Source organism: Pseudorca crassidens, chromosome 9, assembly GCF_039906515.1.
Source record: "Pseudorca crassidens isolate mPseCra1 chromosome 9, mPseCra1.hap1, whole genome shotgun sequence".
Classification (NCBI taxonomy): Eukaryota; Metazoa; Chordata; class Mammalia; order Artiodactyla; family Delphinidae; genus Pseudorca; species Pseudorca crassidens.
Window position 1 is genome coordinate 101,695,867 of NC_090304.1, and position 14,304 is coordinate 101,710,170.

The 14,304-nt window shown below is 42.2% G+C and overlaps 1 long non-coding RNA gene across 3 annotated transcripts in view; it reads right to left on the reverse strand.

Moving 5' to 3' along the window:
- Window positions 1–5,797, reverse strand: part of LOC137231017 (uncharacterized) — a 131,018-nt gene extending 125,221 nt beyond the window's left edge. For all 3 annotated transcript variants that reach the window (XR_010946342.1, XR_010946343.1, XR_010946344.1), the window contains exons 1-2: window positions 5,657–5,797; window positions 3,322–3,435 (exon numbers count right to left, since the gene is read on the reverse strand). This is a non-coding gene — a long non-coding RNA (uncharacterized lncRNA). The remainder of the gene's footprint in view (window positions 1–3,321; window positions 3,436–5,656) is intronic.
- Window positions 5,798–14,304: the final 8,507 nt, after the last annotated feature.

A 14,304-nucleotide genomic window follows, 5' to 3' on the forward strand; every position in this document is an offset into this window, starting at 1 on the left:
CAGCAATCAGAGAAAAAGAAATAAAAGGAATCTAAATTGGAAAGGAACAAGTAAAACTGTCATTGTTTGCAGATGACATGATACTATACATAGAAAATTCTAAAGATGCCACCAGAAAACTATTAGGGCTCATCAATGTATTCCATAAAGTGGCAGGATACAAAATTAATATACAGAAATCTGTTGCATTTCTATACACTAACAATGAACTATCAGAAAGAGAAATAAAGGAAACAATCCCATTTACTACTGCATCAAAAAGAAGAAAATACGGGGCTTCCCTGGTGGCACAGTGGTTGAGAATCTGCCTGCTTATGCAGGGGACATGGGTTCGAGCCCTGGTCTGGGAGGATCCCACATGCCACGGAGCAACTAGGCCCGTAAGCCACAACTACTGAGCCTGCGTGTCTGGAGCCTGTGCTCCGCAGCAAGAGAGGCCGCGATAGTGGGAGGCCCATGCACCATGATGAAGAGTGGCCCCCGCTTGCCATAAATAGAGAAAGCCCTCACACAGAAATGAAGACCCAACACAGCAAAAATAAATTAATTAATTAATAAAAACTCCTACCTCCAACATCTTCAAAAAAAAAAAAACCTATATAAAAAAAAAAGAAGAAAATACCTAGAACTAAATCTACCTAAGGAAGTAAAAGACCTGCACTCAAAAAACTATAAGAAACTGATGAAAGAAGTTGAAGACAACACAAATAGATGGAAAGATATACTGTGTTCATGAACAGTTTAATATTATTAAAGTGACCATACTATTAAAGGCAATCCACAGATTCAATGCAATCACTATCAAAATAGCAAGGGCATTTTTCATGGAAATAGAACAAATAATTTAAAAATTGTATGGGAACACAAAAGACCCTGAATAGCCAAAACAGTCTTGAGAAAGAAGAACAGAGCTGGAGAAATCATGCTCCCAGGCTTCACACTATACCACAAATCTACAGTAATCAAACCAGTATGGTAGTGGCAAAAAACAGACAAATAGATCAATGAACCAGAACAGAGAGGCCAGAAATAAATCTATACACTTATGGTCAATTAATCTTTGACAAAGGAGGCAAGAATATACAATGGAGAGGAGACAGTTTCTTCAATAAATTGTGCTGGGAAAACTGGACAGCTACCTGTAAAAGAATGAAAGTAGAATATTTTCTCATTCCATAAAAAAAAACAAACTCAAAATGGATTAAAGACATAAATGTAAGAACTGAAACCATACAACTCCTAGAAGCAAACGTAGGTAGAACAGTCTTAGACATAACCACAGCAATATTTTTTTGATCTGTCTCCTAAAGCAACAGAAATAAAAGCAAAAATAAACAAATGCAACCTAATTAGACTTAAGCTTTTGCACAACAAAGGAAAGTATTGACAAAATGCAAAGACAACCTACTGAATAGGAGGAAATACTTGCAAATGATATGACTGATAAGGGGTTAATATCCAAAAATTATTAACAGCTCGTACAACTCAACATCAAAAATACAAACAACCTAATTAAAAAATGGGCAGAAGACATGAACAGATGTTTTTCCAAAGAAGACATACGGCTGGGCAACAGGCATGTGAAAAGATCCTCAACATTGTTAATCAGAGAAATGCAAATTAAAGCCACAATGAGATATCACCTCATACCTGTCAGAATAGCTATCATCAAAAAGAGCACAAATAATAAGTGTTGGGAAGGATGTGGAGAAAAGGGAACCTCCATACACTGTTGGTGGGAATATAAATTGTTGTAGATATCAGTATGGTGGTTTCTCAAAAAAACTAAAAATAGTGGTCCAGCAATTCCACTCCTGGGTATATATCTGAAAAAAACTAAAACTAATTTGAAAAGGTACATGCACCCCAATGTTCATAGCAGCATTATTTACAATTGCCATGATATGAAAGCAACCTAAGTGTCCATCAATAGATTAATGGATAAAGAATATGTGAGATACATACACACACATACACACACACACACACACACACACACACACAATGGAGTACTACTCAGCCATAAAAAAAAGAATGAAATTTTGTCATTTCCAACAACATGGATAGACATGGAGGGTATGATGTTAAGTGAAATAAGACAGAGAAAGACAAATACTGTATAATATCACTTATATGTGGAATCTAAGAAGCAAAACAAACTAGTGAATAAACAAAAAGGAGACAGACTCACAGACAGACTCACAGACTCACAGATATAGAGAACTAGTGGTTACCAGTAGGGAGAGGGAAGGGGGGAAAGGCAAGACAGAGGTAGAGAATTAAGAGGTGCAACCTATTACGTATAAAATAAGATACAAGGATATATTGTACAACACAGGGAATCTAGCCAATAGTTCATAATAATTTATAAATAATTTTAAACTATAGAGTATAACCTTTAAAAATTGTGAAGCACTATGTTGTACACCTGTAACTTATATAATACTGTACATCAGCTATATCTCAATTTTTAAAAATCCACAGTAAGATGAGTTTAAAGAGCTTCATAGGAACCCACAGGCTGCTACAACCCTGGTATCTATAGGAAATGGTATCACCTGGAAAGGGACAGAGAAGAGGGCAAGTGAGGCCCCAGAACCCAGGCTGCAGGCCCATGGGTATGGGACCCAGCATATCCTGGTATGCAGCTCAGTAAATATTCCTGAACGAAATCACAGGGTCAATGCATCAACCAACTAATCAAGAATTCAGAGGAAAGAGCACATCCCATGGAGGACTCATGCTCCTGGTAGGGTGAATGTCTGCCGCCTGGGAATGAGATGCTGGAGGTAGGCCCCCAAAAGGGCTCTCCTAAAACAGCTCTGCAAGCTCTGTATATTAGAGCTCAATCCATTCCCTCCACACGAGAGGGCAGAGAGGATGAATGGAAATTGCCCTCTCTACTCTGACCATTTCTCCCCCAGTCTATGTCCCTAGTTCTCCAAAACCCCATCACAGTCAGGTCCCACTCAGAGGAATTTCAGCAGCCCAGTTCCAGTTACCCTCAGGAGCTAAACTCCCTACTTTGCTTACAGGTCACCATCCCAATTAATAGCGAGTGGCAGCCCAGTACCACAACGAGATGAAAATGTTTCACTAGGTTAAGAAAAGAAAACCAACCCCTTTTCTATGCAGTTCCTACTCCCAGGGTTCCTGAGGGGTCACTGCCCTGAGTCCTACAGGCACCCAGCCTTGTTCTTGGGGCCCAGGCTCTCATGGTGTCCCATGGAGGATTCATACTATCCCCCCACCCTAAACACCCACTGCCAGCCCCTAACCTCTGGCAAAGGTCACCCAGGAGACTTCTCAGGCCCCACCTACCTTCGTAGACCTTCCTCAGGAAGCACTGCTGGCTGCCTTGAGTGTGGCAGAAGCTTTCCCTGTTCTCGCAAACCCCGCTGGCGTTGACTCGGTGACACTGGAAACATTCTAGAGCTGGAAAGTCAAAGCAGCATAATAAGGCTCTTACGTCCCAGCATCCCGGCTGCTCAGGAGGGAGCACACCTGTGACCCAGGTTCGCCTGGACACTGACCAGCTCCCAGTGCCTGAGGAATGTGCTGAAAGCAGGTCATTTCTCCGTGCTTGGCTTGCACCTGGGAGGAGGCGTGCGCGCCTCTAGGCACAAGGTCTGCACCTGAGCACAGAGGGCTCTGCCTGTCCTCCCAGGGATGGGCTGTGCTGCTGGAGGAATGAGGTCGAGCCCTTCACTGAAGCTCCATTGACCCCACTTGCCAACTGATTATCACCCCAACACCAAGGGGCACCATTGAAAATGTTCCATGTGAATGGCATCTGCAGGAGCAGAACAGGTGATGGTTGGAGTTGCGAAGGAGTCGGCACTGCCCACCCCTGCTCCGTCCTGGCTGCAGCTTCACAAAGCCTCCCCTCACCCTCCTTCACACAGCCCCACCCTCCACTCTCCCTTTCATCTGAGGAGTGGGGCTCCGAGGAGAACGCCAGGACTCAGCCTAAAAGGAGAGCTGAAGGGGGCAGGTAGGGGAGAGAAAGGACAGGTGGGAGGAGGAGGATGGGAAGTAAAAGAGAAGATTGGAAGTAAGAGAGTGAGGCAAGCCAGGGGGAGATTGAGGAGAGGAGGGGAGGAAGGAAGGGAGGAAGGAAGGGAGGAAGGGAGGGAGGGAGGAAGAGAGGGAGGGAGGGAGCCTCCAGACAAACACTTGCCCTGGAGCCTCCTTCTTGGGATGAGCACCCAGTGGTCTCTGCACTCCCTGCGTTATTCACCAAACAGTGAGCACCTGACATGTGGGAGGCACTATTCCAGGTGCTGGGAATTGAGTGTTGAAGGAGCAAGGAAAATTCATTCCATTTGGACTGTTGTTACTACTGTGGACAAAAAAAGATGTTGCCTGGTGGTGCAGTGGTTGGGAGTCCGCCTGCCGATGCAGGGGACACGGTTTCGTGCCCTGGCCTGGGAGGATCCCACATGCTGCGGAGCGGCTGGGCCCGTGAGCCATGGCCGCTGAGCCTGTGCGTCCGGAGCCTGTGGTCCGCAACGGGAGATGCCACAGCAGTGAGAGGCCCGCGTACCGCAAAAAAAAAAAAAAAAAAAAAAAAAAAAAGTTGTTGCCTGCCATTTCAGTAAACAAAGAATGTTCCTTGCCATCAATCCATCAGTCTCTCAAGCCATCCCAGATGGTGCACCCTAAAAGGAATTCAGGATGGAGAAAAACAGCATACTGGCCCTAGATAAGATGCATATCTAGGAATGATTTCAATGAACCCTAACTCTTGCATCTTCCCATACACATAAAAGCGCAAAAATAATAAACTTGAGATGTCTGGTTTTGGATCTTTTGATGCTTGACTTCATTTCTTTTTTCAGCAAAAACTCTTTTATTTCCTGGCTCCTCCCTTACCTCTTTGGAACAGCTACTCAGATTTATCTGAGAGGCTGTCTTCCCATGCTATAGGAAGACCCCGCCAAACAAAACGTTACACAGCTTTTAGGTTGTGTGTTTTTCTTCAGCCGACATTATATTCTGATGTCCAAGAAATTCTATATTCTTTAATTCTCTTAAGATCAGCTATAATCTGATACCCAAGCACCACCTACCTGAATGGTGGAAAATTTCTTCTCTTAATTTTGTGTTTTCTACCTGTAACTGAGCAGGACTCTATGGGGCCTTCCCCCATATCCTCTGCTTTAGCTCCTTTCTGAAGTACCTAGATAACAGTATTTGATGCAAATTTCCTGAATTGTTTTCCAGATGTGAACCCCCCACCAAATGGAAGATGTTAATGACCTGATGACCATGAGCACAGGCCTCCTGGAGCCTAAGGACTGATAATGTTAACCCCTGTGACACCACCCTGTCCCCTCACCATCAGCCAATCAGAGAATTGTGCAAGATCTGATCACACACCCTGCAACCCCCCTCCCTCACCTGGCTTTTAAAAATGCTTTGCCAAAACGCTTAGGGGAGCTCCAGGCTTTTTAGGGCATGAGCCACCTCATCTCCCTGCATGGCCTTGCAATAAACCTTCCTCTGCTCCAAACTCCAGCGTTTCAGTTTGTTTGGCCTCACTGTGCATCAGTCATCTGAACTTGCGTTAACATCCTCACCTCGTCCTTTGTGAGGAGCGTCTTAAGAAGAGAAACACATCCGTGGATGTTCATCAAGTTTTGCCCAAACTTACCTCAGAAATGCGCATGCTGGGCTCTTTGGTCTCTGTTTTTGTTTCATGCTTGGGGCCCAAACTGATTCCTGCCGCGTCTGAAATCCGTGGAGGTGATCCACCTGAGTGTACCGTCAGCCATACCTCTCTGATGTCACGCCCTCCTTCGTGCTCTGCCTGAAGTGGGAGGAGCGATTGATTCTTTTACTGCTCTCCAGGCATTCACTCCTCCCACCTCCTTAACCTCCTCAACTAGGTAACCCTGTGAAAGATTTCAGGCTAGATAAAAAAGCCAGGGAGAGAAGTTGTCCTCAACAGCTTGTTTGTGCTTGCCAAAAACCATCCCTGGGGTCAGGCAATGAAAAATCTTAGAAACCTCTTAGAAGAAATTAGAGCTATTTTGAGAAGGAGGAAGAGGAAAGGATAAAAAGAGTTTAGTGCATTAGTTTGTGATCCTGCCACATAATTGGGACACATTATGTGACTAATAAACTGCTATCACCCTCACCTGTCCAACTGTTACTTGTGTATTTGGCCATCTTCATAACCCCAGGGTGGGGATCTGTTGCATCTTAACTAGCTAGGGGTCCTCTTATCCAAAGCACAGAAGGCTTCATCCTGTCTTTTCATCTTGGATTCCCCTCAGGGTGCTCTGTCAGTGGATAACTGCAGACTGTTGAGATTTAACCCTTGTATAACTGGATGATAAGTGACACTCTTTGTTCTTTCTTTGTCCACACTTCTAAAGCTCTCGGCACAGTGGCTGGCCCTGCATTAATGTTTAGTTGAAAGTAATCATTGTTATTGAGAGGTAATTGAGTCTTCCTGAGGCCTTGGGCCAGGTGGAAAGTAACAACAGCCTTAGAGAATAAACTCTCTACTCTAGAAGGTTTTGTGATCATAAACCAGGGGAAGAAGTACAGAAGGAATGGAGTATTTGTGAACTTTCTCTTACCTCTGGGAAGAGAGTAAATATGGTCATAGATTCAGCCTAAAGCTGAGAAGTTCTGTATTAGTTTCCTGTTGCTGCTGTAAAAAAACAAAACAAAACCACAAACTTACTGGTTTAAACAATACAGATTATTTCCCTTACGATTCTGGTGTTCAGAAGTCTGAAGCAAATCTCATGGGGCCAAAATCAAATTACAGGGTCTGGTGGCACAGTTGTTAAGGATCTGCCTGCCAGTGCAGGGGACATGGGATCGAGCCCTGCTCCGGGAAGATCCCACAAGCTGCAGAGCAACTAAGCCTGTGCCACACTACTGAGCCTGCACTCTAGAGCCCACGAGCCACAACTACTGAGCCCATGTGCCACAACTACTGAAGCCCACATGAGCTGGATCTTTCTGGAGGTTCCAAGGGAGAATCCCTTCCTTGTTTCTTTCACCTACTAGAGGCCATTGGCATTCTTGGCTTGTGGCCCCTTCACATCACTCCAACTTCTCATTTCCATCATCACATCTCCTGCTACTGACTCTGATCTACTGCCTTCTTATAAGGACAATTGTGATTACACTGCACCCACCCAGTTAATCCCATGTAATCTCCCCATCTCAGGATCCTTAATCAACATCTGTAAAGCCCCTCTTTGCCGTGAGATAACATTGGCTGGTTCCAGGGATTAGAATATGGACATCTTCGAGGGCCATCATTCAGTTTACTGCATCTTTTAAAAAATATTTATTTATTTATTTATTTTGGCTGCACCAGGTCTCAGTTGTGGCATGTGGGATCTTCGTTGCAGTATGCAGGATCTTTTAGTTGTGGCATGTGGACTTCTTAGTTGCAGCATGCATATAGGATCTAGTTCCCTGACTAGGGATTGGACCTAGGTTCCCTGCATTGGGAGTCTTACCCACCAGACCACCAGGGGAGTCCCAGGAAATGCATCTTATTAAAATTTCCAAAAAGTTTATATTTGCCAATATAAGCACATCTTTCTCACCCCCAAAGGAAGCCACACTTTACCTTGAGTCCACCGTACACAAATCTGGACTGAAAGGCTAGGAGTCAGTGTGCTCCTGCTTTTGCCAGCCTGCATCTGCCTGGTCAGAGGAGCTGCTGAGTCCTCCCCTGGCCTCATTTCATGGCCTTTTCAAGGGGCCATAATGATGGGACTTGCTTGACCCCATTTTCCAGCCCTTGGAGGAAGAAACCTTAATTTGATGCAGACTTTCATTCTAGGACACACACATGAATAAACTGAGTAGGTGCTGTTGAAACAGGGCTGCATGATGACTTTTGTGGGTCCTAGAAGACTTTTGCCTTTGTGGGCCTCTTCCTCCATTAAAGTCATTAAAGTTATGCTTTATGACTGCATTGGTATAAAGATGAATCTGTGAATATTATATGTTAAAATACTTTCTTTGACTTAAATGTTCATTTATTTTCTTCTGATTTTAAAATAAAACATTTTTGTCGGTCTCTAACAGTATTGTGGGTCCTAAGCACACAGCTACTGCGTCTAATGGATAATGGTATAAAGGCAGGGGAATGGGCAAAGTGTTCTCCCTACTCTATGCTTCTAAGGATGCTGATTGAATGGAACACAAATGTGAGTTTTCCCAGATGTGGGCCCTTAATAATTCTGAGGGAATTCCTCTCACTTAAACTTTATGATGGTTCAGTTTCCATTGCAGTGAATGCCAAGATTTTGTTGTTGTTATTCTTTATGATAGGAGGTTTTACTTATTTTTACTTAGTAAAATATCACTGCATCCATAATATATGACTTCCTACAACATTCTAGTGTATAGTATATTGCATTTACACAGAAAAACAATATTTTACTTCTAAAACAACACTTTAAAATGTTGGGCTCTTGACATGTATCTGTATTAATTTTTTCCTGAAAGTGCATAGATGTTCTGCATCAGAGCTATTTTTAAATTAATTATCTCACAGTAAGCAATAAATTTGTGGCCCCCCCCTTTGCTCTAGTCTTTACTCTTGGGGTGATGCAATAAAAGATAAGTGGAAAACTCTCCCACACAAGTGGCTTCACAGTCCACAGGCAAAAGTGCGAGAAAATGGATTTTTGGCCATTTATACACAAGAGAGAGACAGCTGTCCTCAGCCCTTCCTGAAAGGAGGGAGCAAAACTTTTGCTCCCTGGGGATTTCCTGGATTCTCACTGTAACTTTCTGCTAAGTAAATAAAATGTCTCCAGGGGCCATCATGTGTCCTTGGCTTTCTCAATCTAGAGGTGTCTCTAAGTCTCCAGGCCTCATTCCTGTCTGAAATGTAAATGCCTAAGGGTAAGAGTGTTCCAGGTTTCCTGGCACCTTGAGAGCTTAAGGCAGGGACCTAGTTCAGGCAGTAACTACTTGGCCCTTTTGTTAATGCAAGTTCATGTGCCCAACGCACAGTGAGGTCAAACAAACTGAAACGTTGGAGTTTGGAGCAGAGAAAGGTTTATTGCAAGGCCATGCGAGGAGATGAGGTGGCTCATGCCCTAAAAAGCCTTGAGCTCCTTGAAGGGTTTTGGCAAAACATTTTTAAAAGCCTGGTGGGGGGGTGGGTCACAGGGTGTGTGATCAGATCTTGCACAATTCTCTGATTGGCTGATGATGAGGGAAAAGGGTGGTGTCACAGGGGTTAACTTTATCAGTCCCCAGACTCCAGCAGGAGGGGGGAAGGCCTGGGGCTATGTGCTCAGGGTCATCAAGTAGTTCACATCTTCCATTTGGTGGAGGGGTTTCACATCTGGAAAACAACTCAGGAAATTTGCATCAAATACTATTATCCAGGTACTTCAGAGGGGAGCTAAAGCAGAGGATATGGGGGAAGGCCTTTCCTGGGAAGGCCCCATAGGGTGCTGCTCAGTTACAATTACCCCCTTTTCTTTGATACTCCTCAATCTTGAGGAGTACAAGTTTTGAACAAGAAAAGGGATAAAGGTTCAGATAAGGAGGTTAATTGTAAATTTGACAGAGGTACCCACATTCCGGAAGACACTGCTTTGAGAATGGCTGGTGGTGTCTGAGTCTGACACAGCTACTCCATTTTTACTTCCAGATGCATTTCTCTCCTCAATGGCCAAAGCAGATGTCACTATTAGTGATTTTAATGCTTTTCTAGATATGAGAAGATTCAAGATTTTGGGCTCATAAAATTTTCTAAAAATATCTAACTATCTGAAGGCCTGTTCTGCCAGTTTTTCCCAGAGCAAAGAGTGCCTCATTCCTGATCGCCACTCTGAACTCCTTTCAGGGGCTGTTGAAGGTCAGCAGCTACAATGGAGAGGAAGATGGCAAGTGCCAATTCTCACCCAGCAGGGCCCCTTCATGATCCTGAATTTGACCATGGTTTTGCGGAAATTTCATGACCGTCTTGTTCCACAGTGCTAAGAATGCTCATTCCCAGGTCTGCTGAAGGTTTCATTGGTAGACCACTCAGTGTGCTATCACTGGACTAGGCCTTAATGCCAAAAGTCTCTGGACCACCTACCTTACCAGTCTCTTATGGTCCAGGAAAATATTCCCTCCTGTTGCTTCTTCCCATATCTAGAATTACATTAGTATAATCATTGATCTCATATGGAACTATATATCATCATTTTATCAGCAGCTCGGTCACACATTTGTTAATTCAAGAAACCACAAAAAGAAGGCAATATAGGTTATAAATTGTTGCAAATATCTCCCGGTTTCAGCTAGACTCAGGAGGGGATATGTTAATTTCTTCTTTCCTGCAGCCATTCACAGGTGGGCTGGGTCAGGATGTTACCTGTGAGCTGAACAAAGGTATTCTAGTTTAACATTCAAGCATGGGGCAGGATTCCCTGAGATGGGCCATTATGTATACTTTAAGCTATAGGCAACATCACTTTGGTGATTAACTTGTAGCAAGAGCGAGGGAATACAAAGTTTAAAGTAAAAGAAACAGATCTGATATGGAGTCAGATTTGTTCTTCCCTATTATAGTTCCCGGCTGCCAATGTCCATTCCACAATCTTGTGGCGAAAGGGCAATGACTGCCCTTGGCTACTTCCTGCTGTACAGGGGCAATGAAGGGTGATTTTGCAATGGAATTGATCAGCCTTGGGCAGGGAATATTAAACCCCTTAGTAAAAACACAGATTAAAAGCCAGTAATATTTCAGACAAAACTAAAAAATTTCCATCATATTCATCAGTTTACTCAGTCCCATATAATTAATCCTTTTTACTGACAGTTTTATGAAATCAGAGTTTCCATTAGACTTTAAAAATATCTTACCTAGTTTAGCAGTATGATTTAAAAGTTATCAGAAACCTGTTTTTGTCAAAACATCCTTTCTATGATTCTTCTTGAAGATGTGGCAGTTTTTCAAAGCATCAGCTTAGCTGCATATGAATGATAAAGGTCTTAAAAAGGCAAAGTTAAAGATCTGATTACAATTCTTCTTGGCAAAGAAGCTTATCCAAGTTGTTGTTTCATACAACATTTTAAGATAACAACTAAAATTATAGCATTATACCAGGACGTATACGAATTTCAGAAACTATATAATTTCTAGAATGCCTATATTAATAACATTTATTCATACTGTATAGTCTTACGAGGGTTATCACTCATTTGACAATGCTTTTCATGTAATTTAGCATACCAACCAATTCTAGTCATTTTAATATATATATTCTTTTTCTGAGTTGCCTCAGGGGACCTCTGAAGCATCCCAAAGCTAGCTGAAGTCAAAAGAACTTTAATTAGAATTTGATAGGAAGTTCATCAAAAATATCAAAAAGTTTTTTTGTTTTTTTTTTTTTGCAGTACACGGGCCTCTCACTGTTGTGGCCCCTCCAGTTGTGGAGCACAGGCTCCGGACGCGCAGGCTCAGCGGCCATGGCTCATGGGCCTAGCCGCTCCGTGACATGTGGGATCTTCCCAGATCGGGGCACAAACCTGTGTCCTCTGCATCGGGAGGAGGACTCTCAACCACTGCGCCACCAGGGAAGCCCTCAAAAAGTTTTTTTAAAAACACATTTTGTCAGATAGAATCATAGGTCACTATGAATATTTAAAAACAAATACAGATCACTGAAAGGCAAGGAAGTTCACACAATCTGTCATCAAAAGCAGCATTCCAAGTAAAATTGTTCTCTTAGCAGAGAGGAACCAAGTCTAATCCTGTACCAGTCTACTTTTAATATGAAAATCCATTTACCCAATTAAGTTTTATCTAATCTCAGCCTGACCATGCATAAAACTCCTTTTACTCAAAACATATATCCCACTTTCCTACTGTATAGTGAAATGTTTTATTACTTCCAGTAGCTTTAATTACATATTTAAATTAGAATCCCTGACTCTTATAAACCTTAATTTCTAGTGAAAACCAAGAGGCAAGTAATAGTTACCAAAATCTGGAGAGACTATTTTAGATAATTTTCAAAACATAATTATTCCTATAGAGTTTACCTAAAAGTTCTTATCTTGTTTACATTTACTTTAAAGTTTCATCATATCAAGTTATTTTTCTTGCTGACAAGTTTGCAACAGATATAACAAGATTCCATTAAACTTCTATTAAACTTAGGTGCAGTGAAATTATTATAATTAATGTTGATGACTCTTAAGACATGCCTATATTAATTAGATCAACAATCTTAAACATTAATACCAGGTATTAATTTAATACTGAATATTTCCCAGTTCACATGAACCTGAAACTCATTTAGCTTAATTTCTCTTGTATTTAGGATTGTTTGATTTGTAAGTGCTTACTTTTCTTTAAGCCAATTAAACGAATCTCATTTACAAATTAACCTCAGCAATGTTATCCAAAGACAAACACACATACAAACACACAAATGGAGAGACCTCACAGTTCTCATTTCAAAATTTCATCCCTGAGTCATGTAGAGCAATGTAAAACCCACCAGTTTACAAAAGAGGTTGGATTAAAATTAGGTTTCTTGCAGATGGAACAAATCAAGTTCACTTGGATGGCTAAATATTTACAGAAAAGACACTTAGGATTTCTATTTACCCTTGACAAGTCAATTTCTAAATTACTTTTCCCTCTTTTCAAAATTTGCATTTTAAAAAGATGGCAGAGATGAAGGTTCCTGAGAAGACCAGACAGGACATTTGCATCTCAAAGGTACAGGCAAGTTTCTCCTAGGATGACTTTGTTTCCCCTTTGTTTAATACTTACAAGTCTCTTAAGATAAATAGGGAACGTTTGAGGAATGGTACAAGCATTGCTGGGCATTGGTTTAGTTTTAGAGCCACACCTCTGGTCCTGTAAAGACTAGAGTTGTAAAACAAGGACAGTTTGGTTTTTCTTTTTTTTTTTCTTCAAAGAACTGGGTGGCTCCTCATTTAGCTTAGGGGAGAAGGCCTTCCCCCAGAATTCCTATCAGCCTCTGATTATCAGCTATGATTCATTTAGTTAGACCAGTGGCCTCCCATTTTTGTAATCTATTTACAAACACTTTTGGGGATCTTCCCTAGGTTTAAGAAATTTAGGGCTTCCCTGGTGGCGCAGTGGTTGAGAGTCCGCCTGCCGATGCAGGGGACGTGGGTTCGTGCCCCGGTCCGGGAAGATCCCACATGCCGCGGAGCGGCTGGGCCCGTGAGCCATGGCCGCTGAGCCTGCGCGTCCGGAGCCTGCGCGTCCGGAGCCTGTGCTCCGCAACGGGAGAGGCCACAGCAGTGAGAGGCCCGCGTATCGCAAAAAAAAAAAAAAAAAAAAGAAATTTGTACTTTATATTTAGACAATATATAACCATTTTTACTTAATAATCATTGGCTGGATATCTTCAGCCAAGCCCAGAACCTTGATATTCCACATTCCAGGGTCTATTAAGCCTTCTATTTTAGCTTCAGATTTTATCTGTTCCTTTCTGCATTCTGTTAGAACAATTTGGTGATGTTTCTTGCCCCTCAAGAAACAGAGTGGCCCCTAACTTAGTTAATAAATCTCTTCCCATTAAAGGGATGGGACAATCAGGCATGAACAGAAAGGAATATAAAAACAGCTGGCCATTAATCTCGCACAAAGGTGTTCCAGGAAAGCATGCCCCGGCCTTTTCCCTGACACCCCCCATTACATACTCTTTATGGTTGCTAAGGTTTCCAACCTTTCAGGTTAAGACCAAAAAGGTTGCACCAGTATCCTTTTGCATATTTCTCTGGGTGCATTCAGCCTTTTGGGGCATATCCCTATTATTGAAAACTGAATAAGCCAATTGGAACAAATCGTTCATTAGAGTCCGAGGACCAGCCATTGTTTTCTGAATTTTGTGCCTGATGTCTAGGGAAGACTGGGCTATGAAATGCATAACCAAAAGTGCCTGTCCCTGTTGGACCTCTTTCACCCTTTTGTAATTAACAGATTTTACTGTAAGTTTCTTCCTACCCTTATGAAGCTTATGAATTAAAGTTTAGCTGAGGGAACATTCCCAACAGTTTGAATGTTATTCCTGCATCCCTTTTTCCAGTACCAAGCAACACAGATTGATTAGATAAGTTCCAGAGAACCCAGGTAAATCATTTACATTTCAAAGGCACAGGAAGAGAAATGCAAATTCCTCTTCTAACTACTTACACCAAACCCAGCCATCTTGGGCTATTTTCAGAGAGCTTTCTTTTTTCCTGTTCCCAAATATCCACCTCAGTTTAAAGAAACAAATATGATAATACATATCATCTGCTCACTTTTGCATGACCTTCTTTCAGCAA